General features: G+C 40.5%; 1 protein-coding gene across 3 annotated transcripts in view; it reads right to left on the bottom strand.

Moving 5' to 3' along the window:
• HIVEP3 (HIVEP zinc finger 3) overlaps nt 1-14,483 on the bottom strand; it is a 340,969-nt gene that overhangs the window by 181,239 nt on the left and 145,247 nt on the right. For all 3 annotated transcript variants that reach the window (XM_072980264.2, XM_072980262.2, XM_078380210.1), the window contains exon 2: nt 13,987-14,069. The gene's annotated coding sequence lies outside the window, so the exon portion shown is untranslated. The remainder of the gene's footprint in view (nt 1-13,986; nt 14,070-14,483) is intronic.

Genomic DNA, 14,483 nt, shown 5'->3' with positions numbered 1-14,483 from the left:
AGTGGAAGAATATGGGAAGACTATTCAGATTCAGGACAATGTTGTGTGGGGTATGAGAGATACATGCTCACAAGTGTGTGTATAACACCCTGATATGAAACCCAAAGAAAATATATTACCTCATGAAAGTCTATTATTAAAAGGGTTAGGAGCACCGCCATTTCATGTGCCACTGGCTAGGGTGCATATTCAGTATAAGGACTGGGAGACTACCTGTAATGGATTATATTCCAACCCCATGCCTCATACGAAATGATCTAGTCAGACATATAAAAAAATATGTGTGTCATAACTCGATCTCAGTGCTCAAGTACATAACAACATAAGAAGAGCCCTGCTGGATCAGCCAAGGGCCCATCTAGTCCAGCTTCCTATATCTCACAGTGCCCCTACCAGATGCCTCTGGGAGCACACAAGACAACTAGATACCTGTCTTCTGATAACACTCCCATGCATCTGGCATTTTGAGGTACCTTCCTTTTAAGCTCAGAGATTATACATCCCCATCATGACTTGTTACCGGCAATGAACTCTTCCTCCAGAAATATGTCCAGTCTAGGCCAGATGCCATCACCACATCCTGTGGAAAGGGGTTCCAGAGACTAACAACATGCTGGGTAAAGAAATGTTTTCTTTTGTCTGGTCTCACTCTTCCAACACTCAGTTGGAGTGAATGTCCCCTGGTTCTGGCATTAAGTGAGAGGAAAAAGAGCTTCCCTCTATCCACTTTATCCATCCCCTGCACAATTTTATATGTCTCAGTTATGTCCCCCCCTCAGGTGTCTTTTCTCTAAAGAGCCCCAAATGCTGTAGCCTTTCCTCATGAGGGAGGTGCCCCAGCCCAGTCATCATTTTAGTCACTCTCTTCTGCATCTTTTCCAGTTACACAATGTCTTTTTTGAGATGCAGTGACCAGAACTGTACACGATACTCCAGGTGCAGCCTTACCAGTATTTTGCACAATGGCATTAGAATGTTGGCTGTTTTATTTTCAATCCCCTTTTTAATCATACCTAGCATGGAATTGGCCTTCTTCACTGCCACCACACACTGGGTTGGCACTTTCATCAAGCTGTCCACCAGCATACCAAGATCTCTTTCCTGATGCATCACAGATAGCTCAGAACCCATTAGCTGATAAATAAAGTTTTGATATATATATATTTTTGCCCCAATGTGCATTACTTTATATTTTCTTATACTGAAACGCATTTGCCGTTGTGGAGAGATTCTTCTGGAGCTCTTCACAATCCCTTCTGGTATTCACCACCTGGGAAAGTTTTGTGACACCTGCAAACTTGGCCATCTCGCTGCATATCCCTGTCTCCAGGTCATTTTTGAACAGGTTGAAAAACACCAGTCCCAGGACAGATCCCTGGGGCACACCGCTCTTCACCTCTCTCCATTGTGAAAATTGCCCATTGACACCTATTCTCTGTTTCCTGCTTCTCAACCAGATTCTCAGTATATAGGAGGACCTGCCCTCTTATCACCTGACTGTGGAGTTTTCTTGGCAGCTTTTAGTGAGGGACCATGCCAAAAGTGGGACAGCAAGTTAAACAATAGTGCAAAACTTGTGATACTTTACAGAGAATGGGAAGTAGGAGGGAAAAGGGAAAAGCCGAACTATGCCCTATGCCAGTTATTAGTGGACTTTTTAAGAAAATAGGCATTAATATAATAGGTCCCTTTCCAAGAATTACCCAAAAGGGAAATAATTATGTCCTCACTGTGGTTGACTATGCTACTAGATATCCAGAAGGAGTTCCATTAAGAAATACGGAAAACAAGCAGAGTAGCTAATGCCCTAGTGAATATTATGGGCAGAGTAGGATTTGCAACTGAGTTGGTTTTGGATTTGGACAGGCTTTACATCCAGATTGATGCAGAGATTGTGCCATAGTGAGGGAGCACCATGGAAAAGAGTCATAGTTAGGAGCAAAAGAAGGAGAAGGCTATCTTCACCGGTGGAATTGCAAAACCACTTTCAGGTTCTTGATGAGGATTTTGGCAGATAACAAGTAGCCAAAGAGGAGACCATGCAGGAGTATATGAAAGGGACCGAAACTGCCTCGGCCAAGCAGAGGCAGTGAATCCACAACCTATAAAAAGAAGATGAGAAGAGTGCTTGTAATAGGAGACTCCCTGCTGTTCGGGATGGAAACTGAAATATGCTGGGAAGATCAATGGACCCACCAGGTATGCTGTCTCCCTGGAGGGCAGATTAGGGATGTGACAGAAGGACTGACAACACTCATAAAACCCACGGATACATATCCCTTCTTTCTCATCCACGTAGGAACAAACAGCATAGCCAGGAGCAAATCTGAAGACAACACATCAGAATTTTGAAGCTCTGGAAAGGAGACTTAAGGATTTTGGGGCCCAGATAATTTTGTCATCTATCCTACCAGTACTCAGAAGAGGAACAGAAAGGGAAAAGAAAATACTCAGGGTGAATGACTGCCTACGAAGGTGGTGTCAAAATGAGGGATTTGGTTTTTGGGACTGCAGGCTAAGATTCCTGGAAGAAGGACTGCTAGCAAGAGATGGCTTGCATCTAACAAGGACTGGGAATAATGTGTTTGGCCACAGCATGAAGAACTCCATCAGGAGGACTTCAAACTGAATTGGAAGGGGGAGGGAGACATAAGCACAGAGGTAAAGACAGACAAATACTTACACACCTTAAAAGGAATGGACTGAACAGTTATAATGTGGGTAAATAATAACATTAACAATACTGTATTCACGATAGGGATCTAATGGTTGTTGTGGGTTTTTCGTGCTCTTTGGTCGTGTTCTGAAGGTCTGGTCACCAGAGCACAGAGTGCTGTCCTCCAAGGATGCCAGTCACAGAGACTGGTGAAACATTAGGAAGAAAAACCTCCAGAACATAGTCAAAACAGTTGTAAGGATGTTGTCATATTTTGCAATTTTACATTTTATACATACAATGTGTCTGATACTGTTTGTTAACCAATGGTAAGGTTCCCCCTTGACATTCAGTCCAGTCATGTCCGACTCTAGGGTGCTGTGCTCATTCCCGTTTCCAAGCCATAGAGCCAGCATTTGTCCAAAGACAGTTTTCATGGTCACATGGCCAGTGTGACTAGACATGGAATGCCGTTACCTTCCCACCAAAGTGGTACCTATTTACCTACTCGCATTTTTACATGCTATTGAACAGCTAGGTTGGCAGGAGCTGGGACAAGTGACAGGAGCTCACTCCATCACGTGGATTCGCTCTTACGACTGCTGGTCTTCTGACCTTGCAGCACAGAGGCTTCTGCAGCTTAACCCACAGTGCCACCACATCCCCTGTAACCAATGGTACAGGCATGTTAATATATAGTGAAATAATTTTACAAATAAAATAAAAATCTTTCCATCAACCATTAACTGGTTATGTGTAAAATACAGGCAAAGCGTGATAGGACAAAATATTGTATTACTGCTGGTGTAAACTTGTCCATTACTAATGCATGACATCAGAAGATATATAGGTCTGTTTTTATCTTCTGCCAATCTAAAAAGGTGTATTTGTATAGTTTTTGTTCAATTAATATAATTCTTACATTACCGAGAAGCATCTACACATGTACCTGTTCTCTCTCTCAAATTGCAATCATGAATTCACTTTCTCGCCAGGAAGGACAATGCTGTTATAAAACCCATGAATTACTTGTGCTCATAATTCTGTCCCATAACAATGCTAGAAGACAAGGTTATTCAAGTTTGAAATTGAAATGCTACCATGTTCTCTCACCAAAAAAGAAAGGGGAAAGTGTTTGAGAGAGATCACAAAGTCAAAGGAGTCAAATACAAATGTTTATTTAGAAGCTAGGGGACAAGAGAGAGAGAGAGAGAGAATTAGAGCCTTACCATCTACTGAAAATGCATAATCAATCTGTTAGGTGTAAGTAGTGACCAAAGGCGTGTTCTCACAAGGAAATTCTGTTTTCTTTTAAACATCATCAACACACCAGTTTGCTAATTGGAATTCTCTCCATCACTACCCTTCTTCAGGAAAGCAAGATATGTTGGCTACTCCTGATGTTCATGGTTGGATGGGAAGTGAGAAAACATGCTACCGAGCTACGTCCTCTTGATCTTAGAAGGGTTTTGTTGAGGCTAACATACTTCCGTGGTAGTTCCACAAAATATATGAACAACAGACCCCAAGATTAGAGGTGGACAAACTGTGCTCTGTGGCCTAATTTTCTCTCATCAGGATCTAGGAAAAGTGATATGGCCCTCCCACAGCAACCATTTGAGAGAAGCAAGGCAGCAGGTGTCAAAGAGGAAGATAGAAGGGGAGAGGAGGAGGAGGGAGAGAGAAAGAGAGAGAGAGAGAGAGAGAGAGAGAGAGAGAGAGAGAGAATGTGAGAGATGGTGAAACAGGGTGGCAAAGGCAGAAAGGAAACCAGGTGACACAGAGGGAAAGAAAGGGAAGAACAGGTTGACACATGAAAAAAGGAAATAGAATAACAGAGGGAGAGCACTAGTGTCTGGCGAATGACTCCATTTTTGGAAGTTCTGTGAATCAACTCCCAGTTTTAGTCTGTACTTTATGGAAGTTACCCAAGGTGCTGAACCTATTTGGGAATACCATCCAGCAGCTTGTATAGCTCTTGTAACTTGCAGGCTAAAATTCAGGGTGGATTCACAGCACCTAGCACCCCAAATTTGGATTTGCCAACCGGCACTGAGAGAAGAATAAACTGTCCCACATCATGGCTCCACCCATTGCTGGCGTGTGGTCACCAACTGGTTTTTCCTAAGGGAAAGTAGGCTCCAAAGAGGAGGGGGATATTCTCCACTCCATACTGCATTTATAAGGTGACTCCATCCTGACACTAGATACATTGCATGGTGCTAGAGAGGGAAATCTTCCCCCTGCTGTCTGCTGGAGTGCACAGGTTGTTCCCCATTCCTAAAAAATGGATCTTTGACCAATCAGCTTGATGCCAGTAACTGACCACTGATGCACTGAAAAATCAAGTCAACAAAGAATCAGGAGAACAGCATTTGAAATAAAAGCCTGGACATTTATTGCAAACTCCTGCCAGAACTATTACTAATCATATCCCTGCTGTTGGTGCTAGAGGCACTAGACCACTGGTTTTTAACCTTGGGTTACTCAGGAGTTTTGGACTGCAACTCCCAGAAGCCTTCACCACCAGCTGTCCTGACTGGGGTTTCTGGGAGCTGCAGTTCAAAAGGATCCGAGTAACAAAGGTTAAGAACCACTGCACTAGACCCACAGTAGTTTTGTGCTAAATTACAATCATGACTGTCTTGCTTTCTTTCCTCTACTCTTGAGATGTTTGAACAGGGGGAAGTCAGTAGGATTGATTTTGACATCCAAAAGCAGAGAAAGCAAAATGTAGAGTGCAAAATCCTTTGGTGGAAACAGCCACCACTTTGCTCTTCACCTTACAAGAAGGGGAGAGTTGAGACAAGGACAAATGAAAATCAATACGTGATGCTGAAATTGTGGGTTTTTTAAAAAAAGTTTAATATTGATCATCATTTCCAGTGGACACACACTTAACAATGTTAACAATATTCAGGCATCTTAAAGGGCTGTAAAGGATACTCACTCTTTGTTCTCATCAGTTTAGACTGTCTTGGCTAAAGGAAATACCTTGATGAGAAATGTTTAAGCCCTGTGAAGATTCTTTGGTTCCAGGTGAGAATGCAAAGGGTGAACACAGTTCTCTTTCACCTTGACAGCAAAGCATGGCACGTGAATTGCTGGATAGCTCAGTGGTTTTGGCATCTGTCTGTGGAGCCAGAGGTTGGGACCTCAATTCCCCACTGTGCTTCCTTGGCAGGGGCTGTACTTGCTTGACCAATGTGGTTCCTTCCAAATCTGCACTTCTAAGTTTACTTCTAAGATCTAACTGCAGAACAACTGGCTGATTTGATAATAATGAACAACTCTTTCCAATGCATCTAATCTTGATTTTCCAGGGTTTGTGTTCCTGTGTAAAGCCTACATGAAACCAGGATCCTGTATAATAAACATCTGTCTGAATCCTGTCCTAAACGAGTTTCAGCTCTATTGTCTTCTTTTCTGTAAGATATAGTTTGCCTCCAGGTTTCACTCCACAATGTGGCCCACTGTATGAACACATACTGTACTTTGATATTTCTCATTTTGAAAAAAGAAGGAAGAAATTCAGATCAAATTCAAACTATAATCACTTCCACCAGCAGCTTAAGTGATTATCCTTCCAAAAACTAGAAACCTGATTTTCTGGGAAAGGCCTGCAAAGCTGCTTGAAACCATTACATTTTGAATCACACCTTCAACACACTTTCCCTTTCTGTATTGTCCCATTTTCCTTTTGTGGTTAATATGAAAGTCTTGATGAACCTGAGTCAGTGTGGGCTATGATTATTAATATATGGCTGTCTAGACTTTCTAAGCATACACAACCCCCTTGAAAGCCCATGAGCCATGTAACCAGTCACTTGAAATAGACAAATACGTCATAGCTAATGCCACTTGGCCCTTTGTTTTCTTCTACTTTCACACTTGTAAAATGGGCTCAAGAAGATAGAAAATAACAACCCAAGTCTCCTTCTGGGCAAGTTTGCAATTCAAATACTAGTAGGACCTGCCTCCTGTTTAGAACTTGTAAATGTTGCTTTTCTAGACTACATTTCCCAGAATTTCCCTAGCTGCCATAATCATTGCATAGTTGGGAAAAAGTGAGAATTCTATTCACAAAAGTACAAGCTGATTCTTAAGTCTGGGTGATCACTTACTAGAGGAAAGGGAAGCAGGTTTTCTATTGTCTCCCTTTCTTGTCACTACGAATGGCTCTGGTTTGGGATTAATCCCCTCAGTCACTGCAGTACTGTACTAGCAGGGGGGTTTTGGAACTTATAATTGCCAAAGTAACTTTCCCAAGCTCTCCACTTCACCTGCAGAACTCTAAAAGTCACTGGGATGTTCCAGTTAACATTGCAAAATGAGTTGGCAAAGACTAAATATTAAGTTCACTGTACCTGCATTGCTGGAAGAAGGAATCAACTACGACTAACTGATTATTTGTAACGTGGTGCTTCCAAGCTTAGGGCATTGGCTGTGTATCTAAAACACCACTCCAGACATTTCTGGAAGGGTGCCTTCTACCCAGGCCTCAAACCAACCAAAGGATGCCTGGTTTTCCAATACAAGTTTCCCTGCCACACAACCAGGGGAATCACTGCAAGAAAAGCAAACCTCCGTTCCCAACTACATGACTGCAGACATCAGAGTGATCTCAAAAGATTTGTCATATTAAAACAAAAGATTCCATAGCACCACTGGCAGCATGTGTGTGTGTGTGTGTGTGTGTGTGTGTGTGTGTGTGTGTGTGTGTGTGTGTGTGTGTGTGTGTGTGTGTGTGTGTGTGTGTGTGTGTGTGTGTGTGTGTGTGTGTGTGTGTGTGTTTGTAAATCCATCTGGAAAATGTAACTTAGATGCTTTAGAGACATACTTGTTATATTATTCATTTGTTCCTTAACCGCTGCCACTTTTCCCTCCATAGATCACTGAGACAGAAAAAAAATAAAGTTTTATAGTAAACATACTTCCTGTGGTGTAGCAGACAGATGATAACTGTAGCTTTATACTACTGCATATGTAATATAGGAACTGTTGCATTAATGACTTGGTAAAACAGCATAATTCACCCTTTTGCCAGATACGCATACTCTATTACATGAATCTAAGAAACATTTCCATTCTTGGATCTCCAAGATAACAGTAAAACAGATACTTAAACATACAAAGAAACCGTTTTGCTTTTATTACCTTAAACCTCACTACAGTTCACCTGAATAAACAGGTGGCGCACAATTATGAAAGATTCAGTCTGAAAGCCAAGAGTAGGGTGAGGGTGTTAAACTGTGATCTGAGAGATCTAGGTTCTAATCTCTGCTGGGATTTGAGATGCACAAGGTGACCCTCTCCTCGCCTGTCATAGCTTGCAGGGTTGTTGTTGTGCCAATGAGATTGAAAGAGGAACTGACTGGATTAAAAACAGACTAAAGGGGGTAACAAATGAATCATGTGCACATTCTGTTGCGATAAAGACCCACTAGACCTTTTTTCTTTGTTCATGTCAGAAGTACCACAGTACAAGTAACAAATATATCAGATTATTTTCAGCTCATAACCGACAACATTCGGGGCAACTAGCATCAAGTCTTCCATTGTACACGGGGAGGGGCACAGAGCACACCGACATGAGTGTGAAGTTGCCTCTTCTTCTTCTCTCTACTCTCAGAGGACTGTGTTCATGCCAATGCACTATTTTCTCGAGTTCACCATTGCATGATTATTCACTGGACATAATAAACTTACTTCTGAGTAAACACAATGGAAGAATAGTTCTGTGTGGGACTGGGCTCTTAATTGTGTGCAATAGTTTCCAAGGCTGATTGTATTTCTTTACAGGTCATGATAAACAGATTAAACAAGATGGTGTCTTGAACATTTCTTTCTCAGGATAATTCACAACAATATTTCCACACAGGCTCTTTTTTCCAAAACTATTTGGCAACTAGTTCTGAAATCAAAATCATTAGTTATTCCTTATCTCCAGAGTGATAAAAATTGCATGTCCTATCTGTATTTTGGGATACATGCACACTCGTCCAGCTGCTAACATCAACCTCTACAACTGGGATTATTGTTTCTCTCCCAAAAATGTCCTCTTGATCTTCACAATTAGAACTGACCTGAACTTTGCAGAACTTAAAAATGAGGTCTCAAGAGATCATTTCCGAACTAAACTGATACAGGGCACTTCCTGTACTTCCTGCCCAGAAGGATACATTAGCTGACCTATGGTGGGGTGGGGTCCCACTTGCAGACAGCAAACATCTTGGGCAGATGCTGCACCATTGAATGGTCATATACAAATCTGAACACTTCTGATTCAGTCCCAAGAGATTCTGACATTCAATGTGACCACCATTTATAATCCAGGGAATTTAGTGGGAGGATTTCTATGACATTTCACATTTTCTCTGAAATCTACATTTGAACACATAAGCAAGTTCGAACGTATTTATGAGTAAACTGCCGTTTCTCACCAGATTACTCATACACATGTTCAAACCCACCCATAAGCTGAAGCATAGGTTGCAGAAAAAAATATGGCATGCCATAAAAATCCTCCCCCTACACCAGCAGTCCAAGGTAGAACACCATTATCCTGCCCTCCTCCTTTGTGTCTCCAGATTAAGGGCAATAAACATTTACTGTAAAACACATTGCCCTCCCTTCAATTTGGCTTCATAATATAAAGAATTATGAAGGATGCTCACCATTATGTAGAACTTTCATTAAGCCAATTCAGAGTGAAGGCAATGTTTCCAACTCTCACACACTGGGGCTTTGTAATCAAGAACATAGGCTAACCATAGATATTGGAAAGTTCCTCAGATACCCCATGATGATTGAGGCTCTGCTCCCTGAATTAACCATCCAAATGCCTCTTCTGAAAGTGCATTCTAAAAAGGAAGATGAGAAAATTGGAGGGGCATTTTGGCCCAACACTTCAACAACCAGACGGTAACACAAATCCAGCCAATGATACTCTCCCCATCTTTTCTCTGCACCTCCATCCCAGGAGATCATTTCATCTACAGGATTTTTGTATACCCTTCTGCTGCCAGCAAAAACAGTAATCAGCAAACCCAAACTGTAGCAGGGGTTGGGCAGTCTTGTATCAATAATATCTTTGTTTACTATGAAGCCTTCCAGATCCCAAAGTGAAAAGCAGGAAAGACTCCAGATTAAACAGGCTGCTTCCAACCCCAAAGGGCAAAGCATGGGGATGGAACTGATCACGCTCCAGAACTTACAGGTCTGTTCCTTCTTGTCTTCTCCAACTCCCCAAAATAACTCCAACTGCAAAGCTGAGTGCCCTACCCTCTCCCTTACAAGGAGAAGGGCAGGCCAGTAAAAACAAAGCTTCATCCTGGTAGGAAATCGTGCATGCATTTTAATGTGCCACCTGCTTATACAGCTCACATCGGTGCAGGCTTAAATATAAACAGGCAGTCTCTTCCCGGCTGGTGGACAGAACACTACCCTGGTTTGTTCTTGGAACACATCAGAATTACAGCTCTTTGGAGATTAGTGATATTTTAGGGTAGGATGCATCTCCCTCCCTCTTTTTTCTTTTTTTAGAAGGGGTCCAGAGCTAAATAAACAGTGTATCTGCTGGTGTCTGAAAAGAAAGGAATTCTAGGGCGGTGGTTCCCAATCTTGGGTCCCTAGATGTTCTTGGACTACAGAAATCCTAGCCAGCACAGCTAGTGCTGAAGGCCTCTCAGAGTTTTCATCCCAGAACAACTGAGTACCTAAAGTTAGAAATCACTGATCTAAATTAATAACAATAAATGGCTGGTCACACATGAAACAGAAACATCATAAACTCATGTCTGACATTGCACAAGTTAATACACAAAAACTTTGCATCTATGCAACACCCCCAACAGCAAAACTCCACCCACCAAGCAATATGTCAGCTAGATGGCTCTAGAACTTTACTGAACATTTTTACATGCGTCTGTGGGTATGTGTATTATATCTAGTCAACATGCATGTGATGTCCAGTCAACACTCGACTAACAACTTTAGCTATATGTTAGGAGACATGGCTGGGCAAGTGGAAGTCTCTCACTGCGTATCCATCACCATTTTCAACACTTTTGCCACTTCCTTCCACTAATTTTATGGATCAGGGGCAGGGAACATGATGCTCTCCAGATGTTCCTTTTTGGGGTTGTTTTGTTTTGTTTTGTTTTTTTAATTTCACATGCTGCTTTTAGCAGATTTTGCTGTGAGGGTTGGGGTGATTCTCAATCTATCCAAAACTAAATAATTGTTCCTTCCTTGCCTCTGAATTTAAACACAGCCCCATCTCTCTGCTCTGAGTCTCTTTCTTCCACTAAAGTATGTTGGAAGTCAGGGAGTTTGTTCTTGCTGACTGTTGCTGTAAGAAGTCATGTTTGTCAGTTTTGCTCTTTGATCTATTTAGTTTTAAGTAATGAAACTTTTTATTCTTCATCTTACAAATGTCTCTCAGTGAACTATTGAGACTTTGAGTAATAATGAGAATTGCTCATGTGGACAAGCAATTCAATACTAGTAGAATTCATTTCCACCAGGAACAGATCTTTTGGTTTTTAATTGCCCATTCAGAACAATGTTATCTTGAAATATTTTGCATTATAACAGGAATAATTCACAACAATATACTATTGTAAGGAAAATCCATTTTCTTCCCAACTACTGTGAGGATCACAGATAAGCTCAGAAGGAACAGGAAAGTTTGGTAGATGGAGAGGGAGGTAATGTTGGATGATGTCACCAGCACTGCTAACTAAAGAGTCATGATACCATGATGAGTCCTAGATCTACGAACAGTACTCACACTTAATCTGATGTATGCATTAAAAATTGTTGCTCACATTTTCTACCTGTGTTCTCAATTCCACTGGCTAACTAGGAAGATGTGCTGTCCAGATGTTCAAGAGGTTAGTAACTAATACTTAAATATTGGCCAAACATCAGGTTGCTTAGTATAAGCAATTTGAAATTTAGCCAATATATATTATTTTACTTGCATTACAACATTTCTATAACCCGAATAGGCCCACTTATTCAATGGGGATCTAGCGAGTCAATGTCTCCATAATTTCCATTGATTCAAATGGTTCTCCTGTGAATTACTATGCTAAAGTGATTTGCAAGTACAGTAGGCCCATTTGAATTAAGGGAACTTATACAGTTGTCTCACCAAATACCCATTGACTTAATGGGTCCATTCTAGTGCAATAAACCATGCAAAGCAACAGGATTTGGGCCAATTTTACTGTTTTACTTACATTACAACATTTTTACCACAATCTTTGGAAAAAAAGAGAGAGAGGCAGAAAAGAAGGAAGGAAAAGAAAACCTGCATCTTAAAGCATTTACAATTAAAAAAAAAACAGAAATAATTAAGGCTAGGATCTTGTTCAGTTTTATGTGAGCATAAATAAAATTGCACAAGCAGTTCACCCTTATACTGTTTGCAGACTGTCTATCATTTGATTGGGTACCCAGCTGGTCATACAATCTACTTGAGCACTACTCACTGACAACTACACATGTGACAGACAATCCATGAAATAGTCTATACTGCTTTTACAAATGCCCTTCTGTAATTTGCTCACAGAATGCTATTGAGTGATTAACAATAAAATCAGCAAATGACAGCAGCAGATAAAACAATAAAATCAACAATTAAATGCATGTATAAAAAAATCAGATCAAAGCCAAATAAAAGACCCTACAATATGGTTAAAGGTCTTAAAAGGATTAGGAAAAAGGATAGAAGGCCCTTGACATCTAAAGGATGAAGGGTGTTATTTATTATTCATTAATTCATTAATTTGTTAATTAATTCCTTCCTTTCTTCCTTCCTTCATTGTTTGTTTGTTTAAAAAATACCAGGTGAACAAGTCCATGAGTTTCATTGTTTAAGCACCTTGACCAAGAGGGCTCTTTCTCTGTTAAGTACACAAGTAGTTTTCAAAAATAAGGGAATCTCGCAAAGGTCCCCCGAAGACCTTTCTAAATAGGTGGGCAAACTCACACAGGAGAAGATGGCATTAAAGGACATGTTTACAGTTATGTCAATAGCATTATCGTCATTGTGCAACTGAGGAAATGGAAACAGAATGTGAAATATATGGGAGGAAAGCACCATTTAAATAAAAGGAGAAAACTCATTTTGCATCAATACTTGGAAACCTGACCATGAAGTCTACTCCCTTTTAAACAAAAAAACAAAAGACACCTCCATGCATTACCATAAATAATTGATCTTCGGATCAAAAAATCAGGAACTGTGAAACTCCAACAAAGAAGGTGAGAAGGATGATTAGGGGACTGGAAACCAAGTCCTAAGAATGAAAGAACTGGGAGTGTTTGGCCTTGAGAAAAGAAGGCTGAGGCGACATATGATAGTATACTTTTCAAATATTTGTAAGGTACATAGTAATACAGAACAGGGGCAGGATCTGTTCTTGATTATCCCAGAGTGCAGGACATGGGCTCACGTTTCAGGAAGCCAGATTTTGGTTGAATATCAGGAAAATCTTCTTAACTGTTAGAGCAGTACAACAATTGAACCAATTCCCTCAACAGGTGGTGAGTGCTGCAATGCTAGAGGCATCCAAGAGAATATTAGACAAACATCTGTCAGATATACTTTGACTTGAGTTCCTGCACTGAGCAGGGGGTTGACTCAATGGCCTCATACATCCCTTCCAACAACATTATTTTGTGATTCTATGATTCCAACACCAAGGAGGCTACATGAGATAAGGTGAGAAAACAGGTACTAAGTCACAAAAAAAATCAACAATGACAATGCATCAATTTCTGAAATAAGCACAAACAACAGCAAATCTTTTGGACTTAATTGTGATCTAGTTTGTAACTGGGCGGCTGCTAGGTAGTATGAAATATGGGAAAGCCAATATTAGTCCCAACTACAGTAGAACCACTGTCATAAACAGGGCTTACATAGATAATGACTAACAAGTCTCATTTGTTTCAGTATGTCTGTCCTAATTAGTCTAATATATTTTGTCCTGTGCTACTATCATAGAATCATAAAACAATAGAAAAGTGAAGTTGGAAGGGGCCTACAAGTCCAGCAACTCATGTTATGCTATCTATCCTTCCTTTACCCAAAAAACTACTCTCCCATTTGTTTGTTTGTTTATTATACTTATGAACTGCTCAGCTTAGTGACAAGCACTACTCTTGATAGTTAACAATAAATATAAGAAAATCAACCATCCCAAATTCGGCATCCCACAATAAATTTCCGTCACCAACAGCAATAAAAATTAAACCAAGGACAACAAAACCAAAATAATAACAACCCAAAGGAACTTGACTGAGAGGCTACTTACCTATGAAGCCACAACTTTTCTGTTTATTTCAGTAATGTCCCATAAGGAGGACAAGAAGGAGAAGAGGATTCATGAATAAGAATCTGGTGAAGAAATGAGAAGCTATATTTAATATGAAAGCAACACAAGATGTGATGTTTTATACAAAATGATCACACACCCACACACACAGTTCAGAGGTAATAGGAAGCTTTTTCTTGGTAAAGCTACCCCTTTGAAATAGAGCTCTTATTATCTCACAGTCAGCATGACCATGTCTATTTGCTGTAGGAGCAAGCTTGGTGTAGTGCACTCTTCTTCCTGTCTTATTCTACTTCACAGCAATAAAAAGAAGAAGGAAAGCATGTACTTCTGCTTTTGAACAAACCACAGTTTCCTGTTGCACCTCAACTTAGGAAACTCTGTTTTGTTTGAACTTTGGTTTATGAGAAAAGCGAGGATTAAGAGATAACACCATATACCACACACAACATCACATAGTTCCACCAGCATATTAT

The sequence above is a fragment of the Pogona vitticeps genome, chromosome 9 (genome assembly GCF_051106095.1).
Source record: "Pogona vitticeps strain Pit_001003342236 chromosome 9, PviZW2.1, whole genome shotgun sequence".
In the NCBI taxonomy this organism is placed as follows: Eukaryota; Metazoa; Chordata; class Lepidosauria; order Squamata; family Agamidae; genus Pogona; species Pogona vitticeps.
The sequence above is the reverse complement of the archived record's forward strand: the minus strand, read 5'-3'. Positions and strand labels throughout refer to the sequence as shown.